General features: G+C 41.1%; 1 pseudogene; it reads left to right on the plus strand.

Annotated features, from left to right (window-relative positions):
- Positions 1 to 3935: 3935 nt before the first annotated feature.
- On the plus strand, positions 3936 to 4547 carry LOC105734113 (large ribosomal subunit protein eL15-like; annotated as a pseudogene).
- The last annotated feature ends 11530 nt before the right edge of the window (positions 4548 to 16077 follow it).

Raw genomic sequence — 16077 nt, forward strand, 5'->3', positions numbered from 1 at the left:
ATGTTTGGGGCAAACATAAAAATGAAACAATTAAGAATGAGCTTATATCTGCAAATGGCTCGGAAGAGCTAATAAATTTCAAAATTAAAAGCCAAACAAATAGGCTGGGTTGGTTACTGAGTTTATGGGAAATCCATACCTGAAGGTATATTTAAATTAGTGGATTGTCACCAAGAAACTGGTTTCATTTTACTTAGAAAAACAATCCAAGGTGCAGAAGGCCACACAAATCAGAGATGGGGTTTAGATGCATTTTAACTTGGATTTAGCTGAGTTTAGCAACTGTGGATTTATGGCTAAATAAGCGCTTCCAACAAGATCCAGGAAAGAGTGATGAGTTTTTTAAAAAAAGACAAAGTGAAGATGGAGATGGACCACAAACACTTCAAGCTCTCCACTGACTTGAGATGAAATCACCAAAAACACAATGACTGCTTTACACTTTATTATGTTCTATTTAGATGTGATTTCCAGTTTATTCATTGATTCATTCAACAAACGTTTATAGAACACGTACTGTGTAATAGACACAGAGCTAGGTACTAAAGATGTAATTGGAATAAAACAGACACTATTCCTGCCGTCAAAAAATTGAAGACTAGTTTCATACATTCTGTTTCAGAAAGCAGGAAAAGTTTCAACTCATTTTTGAAACATCGCTATTAAAATGTTTAAAATAAGTTTTGATGCCTTAAATAAGTTTGTTGTGCCTTTAAAAGGTAATGAGGTAGGTCTGTGTGTGTGTGTGTGTACATACACATGTGTATTTTAAAGACATTTTATTTTTTATATGTATTCTCTGAGATATTAATGATTCCAAGTCTTTTTTGCAGGAAGCAGTTTGTACCTCGGACAAGCTGTAATTTAACCCACAGACATACATCTCTTGAAAAACCACTGCATTTGCCCACCAGCTCTTGGTAAATAGACCTGCTCCCTGAAGGATGCCATTTGCCAACTTCCTATGTTGCCCAGAATAAATAAAGTACTCGTGTATGAGGCCTGTGTTAGTCCATTTTGAATTGCTATAAAGGAGCACCTGAGACTGGGTAATTTATAAACAAAAGAGGCTTATTTGGCTCACAGTTCTGCAGGCTTTACAACATAACACCAGCATCTGTCTGGCTTCTGGTGAGGCCTCAGGAAGCTTTTACTCTTGGTGGAAGGCTAAGGGGGAGCAGGCATGTCACATGGCTGTCAAAAGAGGGAGGAAGAGAGATGCCAGGTTCTTTTAAACACCCAGCTCTCATGTGAACTAATAGAGTAAGAGCTTCCTCATTACCGTGGGGAGGGCACCAAGCCCTTCATGAGGGATCTACCCCTATGATCCAAACCCCAACACTGAGGATCACATTTCAACATGAAATTTGGAGGAGACAATCATGCAAACCATATCAAGGCCAAAATTCAGTTCAAACTTTACAACATACAGTCCTGAGTAGACTTAGATATGCTCCTTAACCTCTCTGTGTCTCAAATGCCTTATCTGAAGTGAGAAAAATAACTCCTATCCACTATGGTTTGTAGAAGACAAAATGAGATAAGGCAGGAGAAAGCTTGTGTAAGCTCCAATCTGTAGGTGCTGTTGCTGCACCTACCACTTTCACAGACTATCACAGCTACCATGACTACTACCACTACCTCCAATCCTATAACTGTCATAACAGACTCCATAAGGAAACTTATGAAATGCTCAACTAAATTAACCCTGAGAACTTTAAGCTTGGGCTCATTTGCAGGAGCAGCCAACTCTCTGACAGTCAGTGCAAATGGAAATTATACAGGTCAACTGGAAATGCACGAGAGATCTGTAATCCAGTGTACCCTATCAAAGCAGGAGGTCAATAACTCTTCAAATCACCCAGCTGTAGGTACATGGCTTCTGTGAGTAGCCTCAGACTAGGCCAAGGTTGCAACCAGGTCACATAGCAGAATGAATCTTTTTTTTGTTTGTTTTGAGACAGAGTCTCGCTCTGTCTCCAGGCTGGAGTGCAGCGGTGTGATCTCAGTTCACTGCAATCTCCACCTCCCAGGTTCAAGCAATTCTTCTGCCTCAACCTCCAGAGTAGCTAGGATTACAGGCATGCACCTGTAATTTTTGTATTTTTAGTAGAGATAGAGTTTCACCATGTTGGCCAGGACGGTCTCCATCTCCTGACCTCATGATCTGCCCACCTTGACCTCCCAAAGTGCTGGGATTATGGGCGTGAGTCACCATGGCTGGCCAGCAGAATAAATCTTAAGTGTATCTGTCTTACACCAACATATCTAAAGATAAATCAACCCTTTGAAATTCCTCAAAGTTTTTGGACTATCTACCTCCATTCATGTGGAATTGAGCTTTTATTGCCTTATCTCATTCAGTTCAATAATCAAACTCTAATTGAGCCCCTCTATTGAACCATGATAGGGGATTAAGTTTTATTATAGGTGCCACAAGGGCCCACTGGAGAGTTAACGTGTGTACATATGTACCCAGCACATCATGCATTCAATTATTCTTAGTTCCCACGAAATTAAAGATTTGAATACAACAAAGCTACTAAAACAGAAAAAGAAAACAGGAAAAGAAGCAAACCCTAAGGCCAATAAAGTTACTGAATTTGAGCATTTCATTTTGTTCCAGATACAAGCAATTTGGAGCAAAGAATGCATTGTAGTTCTTGTCATTTTTTTCTCTCTGTAACCCCAGGAGAAAAAGAAAGTTTCAAATGACTAATGACTAAAATGCCCCCAGATTCCTCATTCAGAAAGGACCATTTTCTATGTTTGAAATGTAATGAAAAAAATATCCATCAATGCTAAGCGCTTGAGTGTGGCTGTTTCCAACTAATAAATCACAAACCTTGATCAATCAGTCGATCCCAAAGCCTGACCTGAGAGATGGCTGCACTCTTCCCTTTCTTTGGTCTCCCCCTCATTTCCACACAGTCCTGGGCCCCTCAGACAATTGTCACTGTAGAGAAGTATGGGTGGGTATGAGCTCCCACTTCAATATCTACATCTATTTCTATAGCTACACACATCTATGACTCACAGTACTATTACTACATCAAATTACTATCAAATTGTAGCCACCACCCCACCTTGACAATGTCTTTTAACATCACCACAATTCTCTCCTCTTAACCCACCCAAATAATGTCAAGACTCAAGGAAACTGAAAGGTATGCGCCATTAGAGAAGGTTAAGGAAACTATTTGAACATAATGCCAAGCAACCCCGGGATTAGCATTCAAATCAGGAGAGACTATCTCTGCTGTAGCTTGGCCAAGAGCTATGGGAAGAGTAATCTAAGTCAAGGATGGGAAGAGGAGTCTGAAAAGAAGTCAAGTCCTCCTTACGCATCAGTTACCCTGGTAAACAGTCCATCCTGTTGTCTTCACTCAGTTTATGCATTTTTCCTTCCGCCTACTAATTCCAACTCAGAAAATAAAATCAAGAGACTGGAACTGAGCAAAAACAAGAAGCAAACTTGATTTAAGCTTCGATTTTCCATGTAACACAGCTTGAAAATAGCAAGCCGTATGACTCCTTGAAGGGATAATAAACAATGCAATGCATTTCTCTGAAGATTTAGAAAAAGGCTCCCCCAACACAGCACTTGCCTCTACGTTCTAGAAATCGTGAAGAAAACACCCTCCCCATCCACGCAATTTTACATGAACTTACGCAACTTCCTGGAAATGCCCACTAAGCAACACCTAAAGGCAAAGGCTGTGGTCTAGTGTGAAAGTTAGTTGGGTAAGCAAGTGTCTATCACCTGCAGTATGCATTGTCAGGCACCAGGCAAGGTTGAATTTACAGAAGAACCTGAAACATTCTTCTTCCTAAAGAAGTTAGGTAAGGGCTGAGAAGCAGCATCTATACACATAAATACAGAGAATGAAAGAGATGGGCCTTTCCATCTGGCAGCAGCCATCAGGTAAGCCAAGATGGGCGCATACAAGTACATCTAGGAGCTATGGAGAAAGAAGCAGTCTGACATCATGCGCTTTCTTCTGAGGGTCTGCTGCTGGCAGTACCGCCAGCTTTCTGCTCTCCACAGGGCTCTCCACCCCACCCAGCCTGACAAAGTGCGCTGAGTGGGCTATGAGGCCAAGCAAGTTTGCGTTATATACAGGATTCATGTTTGCCATGGTGGCTGAAAACGCCCAGTTCCTAAGGGTGTGACTTTCAGCAAGCCTGTCCATGGTATTAACCAGCTAAAGTTTGCTCAATGCCTTCAGTCTGTTGCAGAGGAGCAAGTTGGACACCACTGTGGGGCTCTGTGAGTCCTGAATTCTTACTGGGTTGGTGAAGATTCCACATACAAATTTTTTGAGGTTATTCTCATTGATCCATTCCATAAAGATATCAGAAGAAATCCTGACACCCAATGGATCACCAAACCAATCCACAAGCACAGGGAGATGCGTGGACTGACATCTGCAGGCCAAAAGAGCCGTGGCCTTGGAAAGGGCCGTAAGTTCCACCACACTATTGGTGGTTCTCATCGGGCAGCTTGGAGAAGGCACAATACTCTCCAGCTCCACCATTACCGCTAATATAAGTAAAGTTTGTAAAATTCATGCCTAATAAACAATTTAGGACAGTCAAAAAAAAAAAAAAGAAATAAAGAAAGGGATGGGTGAAGAATCCAACCCTGGAACATCACACAAAGTCTATGTGCCATTAAAACAAAGATGGTCAAAAAAGAAGGAGGGGAACAGGGAAGGCATCATGGACCAGGTAAAGTCTGGACAGGCTCAGAAGAATAGGTAGTGTTCCACTGGTGGGATGCTAGGCAATATTTGAGGGCTCCTGAATACTGTGCTGTAGATTTGTGATCTATCTACTGTCACACAGAGTTAGCCTTAGACTTCTGGATCCCAGACACCTGCTATCTGTCTGCCCAAGAATCTTTCCAGATCTGTCTCTGGACCACAAAATTCCTACCGACTCAAAAATCTCAGGGTGAGTAGAAATGGGCACACTCCAGGAGTGTAACTGGGAAAAACTGTAGGAGGCAGTGAGGGCAGGAGAGTGGGTAATTGGGCAGGATGATTCTAAAGCCTCAAAAATGTGTCTTTTTCAACTCCATAATTCTACTCAGAAGACTTTATGTTAGGGAAAATATAAGGCTGTGCATGACAATTTAGCTTTATTTTTGAATAGATAATGAAAAGTTTGAAGCAACCCAAACAACCAAGAACTGGAAAGCAGTTAAAGAAAATTCTGCTAAATTGATATAAGGCACTATTTAGCTATTAAAACTGAAACAGACAAATGTTCATTGGCATGAAAAGATGTTCATAACATATTAAGCATATTATAAAATTTTACATATGATATGATTCTAACTTTATAATAATAAAGTATATAAAACACACACATGCACACATCACACACCTCACTACTATATGTCCTTGGGTGTCCATCTCTAATTTTAGACATAACAAATCAATAGAGTATTTATGTCTGGATCGTGGGATTAGGGGGTGCATTTTATTTTCTTTTTAACTTTCTGCATTTTGTAATTTGTGTATGACTCATACATTGCTTTGGATATTAAAAAATGTCAAAAACTAAACTCTCCAGGGAAAATAGTAGATGAAATGAGTCCAAAAGCCACACCAGTGGGACTCACCATATGATCCTGGGGGTCCACAGGTTGATGTATGACTGTCACCCAAGCACAACTCCAAGAAAAAAGTGCAGCAGCAAAAAAAAAAAAAAAAAAAAGAAAAAATGTATTTTGATTATCATTCGGTTGGCTTGGCCATTTTATCCAAGGCTCACTGAAGATGGCCTGGAAAATAAAGTTTGCAGCATTCCAAGCTTGGCAGTCTTGACTGTCTTCAAGTTATTGCTGATGAATCAGATAGAGATGAGAACAGGAGACACACAGCAGGTCCAGCCATGCATGAAGGCAGCAACGGGAGGCTTGTGTTTGTCTGACTTTAAGAGAGCTTGAATTGCTCCACTTATTCTCTGTGTGAACAAGTGGGGCCTGAGTGGATAATGGCAAGGCCCTTGGCAACCCGGTTGGAGCCTTCTCAGGGGGATGAAGGAGCACCCTCAGAAAAGGGACACTGTTAATACACAACTTAATAACAGCTTTTAGGCGGATGACAGGAAGCACACTGAAACCACATTACCCGCCGAATAGGGAAAGAAATAAACAGTTTATTAACTGGTGGAGAAAATGATTATAGGGTAAATAAAAACGACTCAGGGAAGTAAAGATGAGGATGTATTAAGGAAGAAAGAAAGATGTTTCAACCCAAGAGAGTACACAGAAGGAGGTGGAGAAAGGGCAGGCAGCTGACAAGGAAGGAGATGGGATAGCTGGCTCTGAATACAATGTGAAAACTCCCTCATGGTTTTCTTAATACAATGGCAGGCAAGGCAGGAAATAACATGAGCCCACTCATGCACACATTGTCAGGAAATGCAGAAATTAGAGTTCTGGCATGGCCCAGCACAGGAAGAAATGAATGCCTTCACAAGAAAGAATCTATGGAGGGTTAGAAAAACCCATGAAGCCAACCATCAGAGAAGCTAAAAGGCTATTTTCCTGCTATGGAACTGGGGAGTGTAACCCACAACTGGGTGGAGAAATAGCCCCCTGGAGCCCAGCTGCCTGTCAATGGCTTGGAACGTCGAGGGCTTGCTTTTCTTTTGCATGTGCTTCTGTATATTTCTACTAGCCTGGAAGAAATTCTCTAGAGATAAACAGTGCCCCTAAAAGTCACCTTAAAGACACTGCTTCCCCTCTGCCAAGGGCTCATTATTGCTTTGGACAGATGGGTGTACAAACTCCTACTCTGTGTGACATATCCCCAAGCTAAGCACTTACCTAAGACTTCGTTGGTCAATGTAACGATACTTATGTCCAAGCTACATTCCCTGCAGCATTTCTCTCCTTCCTTTGGGGGACACCTTGCTTTCTGTACTTTTGCCAATGCCTAACTTCTGCATAATTCCCTGATCCCCCCCAACAGTAGGCTCTTCTGCAACCACCAGCTTTTGACAAGGAATTGGTCTATCAAAGGATGATACTCCCTGTTTAAACTATCTGTCTTTTCACTAATTCACAGCATACATCCAAGTGACATTTCCTCTCAGGACACTTCTGTGCCAGCCCCTCCCTGACTCTGGGGAGGGTTCCACAGTGACCTTCATAAGCTCTTTGCATTATCAGACTGACAGCTCCCTGAAGTCATGGATTCGGCCTTTGTCCACTTTCACATCTGTCCACCAATCCTAGAGACTGGTGCTTAGATGATGCTCAATGAACGCTTGCCAAATGAATGAGTAATCGAGCATCCACATGGTTTCCTCTCAGGGAGAGGGAGAATGGCTGAGCTATAATCTTGCACTGGTAGCCTCCAACTCTTCCAGAGTCGCCAGGTGGACTTCATCTCCACCTCCTTGCTATTAGTTCTCTGCTTCAGTTGGATTGAGCACTTACTAGAAGCAAGGCCTGGCCTTGGCATAGTGGGTCTGAAATGCCCTGCCCTTTTAGAAGTTTATAATACAATCCTAAATTTATGACTCAAAGTACTCATGCAGAGTTTAAATATTAGCTCTGCCTAGTTTTTTAATTTTTTAGTAGAAGCTAGTATTTAACAACTGCTACTGACTCCCTGTGAGTCAAGCTTCCTTAACTGCCCCTTAGGCCTTGTCAGCCATCATCATCATTGTGGTCTCCTGGTTTCAAATGGTTACGCCCTGCTCCTAGCCTTTAACACTTCAGTGTTCCTTCATAAATGGAGTGTCTACAAAACTTGTTTTCCCCAAACGTGCAACGTTATCATTCCCTTTTCCAGATAAGAAAACTAAGGCCCATCAAAATGATACAATGGTTAACATGATAGAACTCACATGAAGATACATGGTTAGTCAATACTGAACAAGCATCCAAACCTGTGTCTTTTCAAAGTAACAGTATGCCACTCTAATTCAAAGTCCTCTTCCAATTCTTTCCTTGTGAATCCTTTTAAACATTGAAAAGAAAACCTCCAAACACCGGTGCAACAGCTGCTACAAGACAGAGTACTTGGTGGTAAGAGCAAGCTAGTGGCCCTGGTAATAACAGCTCTGTGTTCTGACATTGGAGAAATAATTTTGGGCAAGGGATGAAGCTGGTCTCTTTATAAACTAGTTTATGAACTCTGCACTTGGTGTTACATCGTCAGGAGGAGAAAGACTTCAAATTGATTCAGAAGGAAACAGATCAATGCTGAGTCCCTGGGAATGGTATTTGATTTGTTGCATCTTCACAAAAAGAAATGCCCATGTGAAGAGTTGTTATCCCTGGATATTGAAAGTCTTCTTAGGCAAAACTCACACAGCTGAAGAGCAAGCTTGAATGCGTGAGCAAGCTGCCATCAAGCAAATATTTGGGAGGATATAAAGCAAATGTGGCATTTTATCACCTCCTGGCATGACCACAACCCTCCTAGCCAATGAACACAGTTCACTCTGCTGCTTTATATTAATAGAAGGAACAAGTGATTTGACCTATTGCTATTAAAGCAAGACTCCATTGAAATAGCATGTTCAGTCATGTGCATAAACAAGGCTCTGCCTATACCTCCTGTTATATTAGTTGGAGTTCTTCAAGTAGATGCCCAAATGGGGCTGGACAAGAAAGAGATTTATTGGGAAAAATGTCCGTGAGGGAAAATGGAAAGGAAGCAGGTGAAGGCTGAGAAAGCTGTCATAACACAATGCAGGTCTGACACATTTGAAGGAAGAAAATTTGGGTGAAATGTCCTCAACTGCCATGCAGTCTAAGGAAGTTTCCATCGGGCTGTTAGAAAGTCCTTGAGCCAAAGTTGCCCACCAGAGTTCTATACCTTGCAGAAATAGGACTATATCTGTGTCCCCGCTGTGCTTGACTATTGGCTGAGAACGCCACAGAGAAAGCATGGAGAAATGACGACTAAGGCAGTCTCTGGAGCCTATGGGCCACTGTAAGCCAGAGTTTATCTGAGACATCATTTATTAACTGGCCACCTTAGGCCCTCTGTCTAACAAGGGGCCAGGGACTCTGGGTAGCAATGTCAACTCAGACTGTATGTCTAATTGTCCTCAAAATGTCTAGCTCTACCATTTTCCCCTCCCTACAGTCATTCAAGCATATGACCCCAGGATCCATTAGGAAAGAGCTAGAGAAATCATCATGGGGAATACTTACCATGGTTAAATGGTTCTGGATCTTAAAATTGACTCCAATTTGGAAACTTTGAAAGGGACTGGAACATTTTGAGGGTGAACACACTCAGCCTCCTGCTTCTGCATTTCTGCCATGTTGTTGTTGTAGATGATAATCTTTGGTAGCATCCTTGCTGGTTGCTCATGTATCTTGCCCTAGAAATGCCACATTATTTACCAACTTCCCCTATGACTGCCCCTTAGACCTTGCCATGGTCACTGTGGCTTGCTGGCTCCCAGGGATTGAGCACTGTACCCTGAACTTCAGAGATCCATCAAGCCTGTGGAGATTAGCAAGCCCATCTCTGTGGCCATCTCTCTTGCCATCTTTCTTGGCCTGCATAGGAACCATCACCCAATTTCTTAGTAATGATGGCACTCATCTTGCTGGCACATTCCTGATGACTTTGGTGAAAGGTGTGACCTCTTTATTCTCCCAAGGAACAAGTCATTTGGTAAGCTGTCTGACCTTACATAACATATACCTATATATATTCCGGTAAACACACCTCCTTCAGCCTCTTTATTCCTTCCCCAACCTACTACCAGGACAGCTCAGACATTTGACTTTGCTCAACACTGATAATTATTTTCTGTAGTATTCTATGAGCTACATTAACCATGAATTTGCTCCTGGTGTTCCAACCAGAGTCTTGTCTGTGCCCCCAAGAAAGTCAATGAATTTCTGCTCAGCTACTCTTATAATTCTGTCCCTTTTGATCAAATATTCTCAAAACTCAACCCCAGGAATATTTCTGACTCCTAGCTAATTCTTACTACTTTTTTGGGATATAATGTCTTTACTCTCTCATTAGGCTCAGCATGTCCACAGCCAGATTATGATTAAACTTAGCTTTAGTTATCAGCCTGACAGCCAAAGTGTGGAGGCAGCCTTTGAGAGGGGGAGGCTGGTTGCCTTGTGACGGAAGGGCCTCAGCAGGGACTGTCATCACAGAGAAAGGATCACCTCTGAGAGTTCTGAGAGTTCAGGAGGGATATGTGCAGAGCCAACATTCTCAAGAGCACGCGCTGAGATGATCTCATCCCACATTTCAGGGTCTCAGGTTTTCCTATCAAAGATCTGACCTTAGCAAGAAAAGACCTACCCTTATCAGGCATTCAAACACCTCTGGAGCTCTGCATGTCTGACTCTTTCAGAGCTTCAGTCTGATGCTCAACTGTGTTCATTCTTCCCACACGGGAGACAAAGAACTCTTCTGTAACGTATCAAGGAAGCATTCTAACACTCACACTTAATGTTTAACTCCTTGTTAATGGCTTTCAATTTCTCATCCCCTTGCAGGGCATCAATGCAACTTAGCAGCTAACACTTCTGTCTTTGCAGGCATTATCCCCTATGTCTTTCAACTACCCGAGACATCACACACGCAAGGGAATTCCTTTCCAATAGGTGGTCTTCTCAGATCACTTTAATGAAGCTTTTAGCAACTGGGCCATCTCCTTGTGCCGGGGACTAGCCATGCCCTACGATCCACTCAGAATGACATCCCGTTTGCTCATCAGGCAGGGAGATAGTCCTAGAACCCCATATTACTGCCTGTTCCTTCAGCTCACTCCTGGTGCCACTTGCCTCAGTTCAGATTTGCCAACAAGCAGATATCAAGACAGGATTAGATGTGCAAGAGATTTATTGGGAAAAAATTACTGTGATGAAAATGGGGGTGGGGGTAGCCAGAGAAGGCAGGGAAAGTGATCAGACTGCAGGGCAGGTTTGAACTGCCCTGTGAAGGAGAGAGGGAAAGAATGGGGTTTAAGAGGAAAGTCTCAGATCAGACTGCAGAGCAGCTCTGAAAAGCTTCAATCAGGTCAACAGGGAGTCTCAAGCCAAAGTAGCCCATCATTGGTCATTGTCTAAGGTCAGTCATTGGCTAGAACAGTCCATGAAAAGCAAGGCTTTGTATGAAGGTGGTGAGATTCAGAGAGAAGGCTTTAGACTTTGAGCTTCTCTGCAGCAGCGACTCTGAATAGTACATTGTGCATGGTCACCAAACCTATCTGCTGCAGAGATTTAATAGAAAAGTTCCAGGATCAAGCAGAAAACCAGGGGACAACCAGAGCTAAAACCAGGCAAAGAAGATACTGGTTCTCATTAAAGGGACTGCTAAAAACATGTATCCTCTTGTGGTAGGCAGAGTTCTAAGATGACTCATTCTTGTGTAATCTTCTCCCCCTGAGTGTAGGTGGAACCTGTGAATATGATATCACTCCTTGTGACTAAGTTGCATTCTATGGCAAAAGGCATTCTTACAGATGCAATTAAGGTTACCAGGAGTTGACTCTGGGTTAATCGAAAGGGAGATACCTCAATGGGCCTAACCCAATCATTACCCAAGTGGGCCAGAGAATCTTCTTAGTCTGTAGCAGAAGAGAGAGTAATTCAAGGTGTCAAGAAGAGTCATCCACTGCAGTAGGTCCTGACCCTGGGATAATACATACAGTGCTCTTCAGCAAGGGTTGGTATATTAGTCTGTCCTCATGCTGTTAATAAAGACATATCAGAGACTGGGTAATTTATAAAGGAAAGAGGTTTAATGGACTCAGAATTTCACATGGCTGGGGAGGCATCACAGTCATTGCAGAACACAAAGGAGAAGCAAAGGCACATCTTACATGGTGGCAGGCAAGAGAGCTTGTGCAGGGGAACTCCCATTTATAAAACCATTGGATCTCATGAGTCGTATTCACTATCATGAGAATAGCACCAGAAACACCCACCCCCATAATTCAATTACCTCCCACCAGGTCCCTCCCATGACACATGGGAATTATGGGAGCTACAGTTCAAGATGAGATTTGGTGGGGACACAGCCAAATGATATTAGTTGGGAAACTATGGTCCACAGACCAGATTCAGCCCACCAACTGGGCTTTTATGGCCCATGAGCTAAGAATGGCTTTTCTATTTTAACAATGGTTGAAAAGGCAAAAAAAAAAAAAAAAAAAATTCATAGCTTGTGAAAATTATATGAAATTCAAATTTTAATATCCATAAATAAAGTTTTATTGGCACAAAGCCACAGCCCTCTGTTCAGGAATTGTCTATGATCACTTTTGAGGTGCAATCACAGAATAGTTATGATGGAGACCATAAGATCCATAAAGCCTAATATTATACAGAAAAAGTCTGAAGACCCCCTGCTCTGTATCCCCTTATCATGCCACTTAAACAAGTAGGAAATAATGTTAACAATGAACCACTATGGCTTCTACTATAAAATCTAACGGAAGGAGGTCTAGAAGCCAAGTTTTCCCACTGCTGGAGCTTATAGGCAGGTAAGAGTAGCTGAAGGTCAATAAAGAGTGGTTCCTCTCTCTTTGTTCTATGCTTAGGGTTATTCATGCTACTTCGATTATTATTACTGTATCTTCAGACCCAAAGATGAAATTAGGAGTAGAGAGAAGTAGGATCGCAGAACTAGAGAGGAAAATGCACAAGCTAAAAAGAGACATGATCACACTTCAGAAACAGGGGGAGACGAGGCACAATGTTTGTGAGCACAAGGAAGAGAGAAAACACAGCATTTTAAACGATTCCTTGGGGACCCTCTGAAAGATGATGTGAAATCACACAAATTGCAGGGGATCCCAGCCTCATTACTCATTACTAGTTAGCACAATCATTTTAATGACACTATGCCCCAATTTTCTCAACTGTAAAATCTTAAGGGAGGGCTCATTCCCATAAAGTGAGGGGCTCCTACTATTTAATGTTATAACACCGTATACATTTACAAGACGGCACATTTAAGTAGATGCCCACGTGCCTATTGTCCTCACCAGCTCTGTGTGCTCACCTTGAAACCCCAGCACTTTACCTAGTATCTGCTCATTGGTAGGCATACTATAAATATTAGCTGAATGAATATATGAATAAATGAATGCTATGACAATTAAATTAGATGTGTGTGAAATTAGATGTAAGTTAAAGCACCTAGCCCAGGACCGGGACATTCAAAAAACCCTAAGAAATAGTTTCTTTCATCTATGAAGAAGCAAAATCAACTTATTCCTCCATTTGCTAGCTGTTGCAATTTCACAAGCTTGTCATGCTAAATACCAAAATGCCACCTGCTGAAGTTTCATAAACCCCAGGGAAAAGGATAGAGTCAAAAGCTGTTTCCTTGATAAATTACCCTGGGTGTTTCTTTCAAAAGCTGTTTGCAGATGACATAATCATACATAAAAATAGACTTGTATTCTCGAGCTACCATTCTCAGATACAATGACTTATTTCCTGGAGAAAATTGAAGAGGGAAAATATGTGTCACCCTTTACTGCAATTCCTCATGGAGAACAGACTTTCTCCTTTTTCTTGTTGTTGTTGTTGTTTTATTTTTAACGATAAAGCTGTTGAACACAATGATCAAAAATCTGTAGCTCGCAGTGTCGTCTCAGTGTAGAGCGGCTGAAAGGATAAGTGCAGCCACTGAAAGAGATTTCAAAATATGTCCCACTTCTCGTGTGCATTTCCAGAACCCCTGTTGACTACGGCAAACTTCTTTTAAATCCCCCTTTTCCTCCTCGTATCCACATCCTTCTCCAATTGCAGCAGCTCCCACAACCTACATGGCTGAGGCAGGAGGCACGCGGTTTCTACTTGGTTTAAAGGACACAAGAAGGTCCTGAACAACTAGGGACTTATCTTCCCACTTACCCAGTGAGAGACTTCAGGAAGCGATGTGACTTTCCCAAGCCCCAGTTTTCTCATCTACAAAATGGGGGTGGTGGTAGCACAGAACTATTGTAAGAAAGACGTATTAATGAAAAATGTATGTAAACTACTTAATACATAGCTAGGGGCTCATTATTGTCATTACAAGTTATATTAATGATGTGATTTTAGAAGCAATCTCATGTCCTTCAGTAATTGCTATTATTGATTTAGGGCTTATGACATGCTAAGCACTGTTCTAAGTGTTTTTTTTTTTTTTTTTTTTTTTTCATTTTCTGGGTTATCCTTACAATAGTCCGAAGAGAGAAGAAGGCTTATAAATCCCACTTTACAGATAAGGAAACTTGCCCATGTTACTCCATGGGTGAGCAGAAAGCAGAGCTGGGATTTGAACCAGGCTATCTGGTTCCAGAATGTGACCATCAGCCTGGACTGCTCAGTTTTGAAGCACTGTGATAATTTCATAGTCCAGACACACTCACGGAGACACAAACATCCAATCAGAAAGGAAAGAATGTTCTAACAGTAATAACAGATTTTCTTTTTAAATTTTTACAGTATTTTTCTCTAATTTCCAAGAAAGTTAGCTCCTCTCTTTTGACAATTTGGTCACACTTCATACGTTTTTAATGTTCACTTTACATAAAGAGAAAAAGAAATAATTATTACAAATTACTTTGTGTATTACAACATAATATAATTATGTAAAAACGAAATGCTAAGGTACAGAATGAAACACTGAAAGAAAACACTCCAAATGTTGATAATAATCATCTTTTAAAAGTGATTCCTGATCTACTTATTTTTTCAAATTGTCTGTCTCCTATATACAGATCACTTTTTTGCAGGATAAAATTACTATTTCATAGAATGAATATCACACATTTTATCAGTTTTTTTTTGTTTGTTTGTTTTTTGCAGAAACCAGCATTTCCCTTATTATCTGAACTATACAGTAGAGGCCAATTGTGCTTGTTTAAACATTTTAAAGTTCCCTTACACTCGTAAGAAATTAACATTTTTCTCCTATTTAAATTCAATAGGCTATTCTCTTCCACTTTTCATATGTGCTGGTTTAAGCCTAACATTTAGAAACTGCCTAAAACTGTTTCTGTGAATGGAACCCTGGCAAAAAATAAAAGTTTATTTTCTGCCTGATTTTATGCCATGGGACTATTTTGATCTCTTTTGTCCAGGTGTTCTACAAAATTTTTGCATATGTTTACTAACCATTACCATTGTGCTAAATTCTATAAAAACATCAAATTGAAAATAGAGACAAATAAACTACACTAAATATCATTCTGCATCAGACCTAAAAGCTGGCCAACTCACTGCATTTACAAAACTTTAAACAATCATTTTCTAAAATGTGCCAAGCACAGTGCTAGGTACTTTCTCAAACAGTTAATATTCTGAGAAGCCTGTCATATTAGTCAGGGTTCTCCAAACAAATAGAACCAACAGGATATATGGAAGGAGAGAGAGATTTGTTTTAAGGAATTGACTCACACAACTGTAGGGGTACAAGTTCAAATCTGCAGGGTAGGCTAGCAGGCTGGAGACCCAGGAAGAGTCACAGTTTGTGTCCAAAACCAGTCTGCTGGCAGAATTCCTTCCTGCACAGGGAGGTCAGACTTCAGTCTTCATTCTGTCAAGGCCTCCAACTGACAGGATGATGCAGTCCACTCACATTACAGAGGGTAATCTGCATTACTCAAAGTCCACCAGTTTAAACGTTAATCTCATCCAAAATATCACCTTCATAGGAACACCCGGAATAATGCTAAACCAGATAGCTGGGCACCATGGCCCACCCAAGTGGAACACATAAAATTAATCATCATACCTGTGATGCCAGCCAAGGTTAAGAAATAAGCCTCCAAGCAACTTCACCTCTCCTTACTAAACTCTCATATCATTGCCATTTGTTAATATTTTCAAAAGCCCCTGTTTAATCTGTCTTTATTTCTCAGAATAAAATTCCTGAATCTAAACTTCAGGCATTTGAAAAGAAAGCTGTCAACAATAAAATACAGAAAAATCTCATTAACTAAATTAATTCTGCCCATGATCAATCATTTTAGAATCCTGAATTATTAGATATTCAAAGATATACTAGATTATTAAGTACTGCTACACATTTTAGCTAAAACAGAATCACTGCATATTAGCAAGCC

The sequence above is a fragment of the Aotus nancymaae genome, unplaced genomic scaffold (genome assembly GCF_030222135.1).
Source record: "Aotus nancymaae isolate 86718 unplaced genomic scaffold, 86718_ANA_hifiasm-v0.15.2.pri h1tg000011l, whole genome shotgun sequence".
In the NCBI taxonomy this organism is placed as follows: Eukaryota; Metazoa; Chordata; class Mammalia; order Primates; family Aotidae; genus Aotus; species Aotus nancymaae.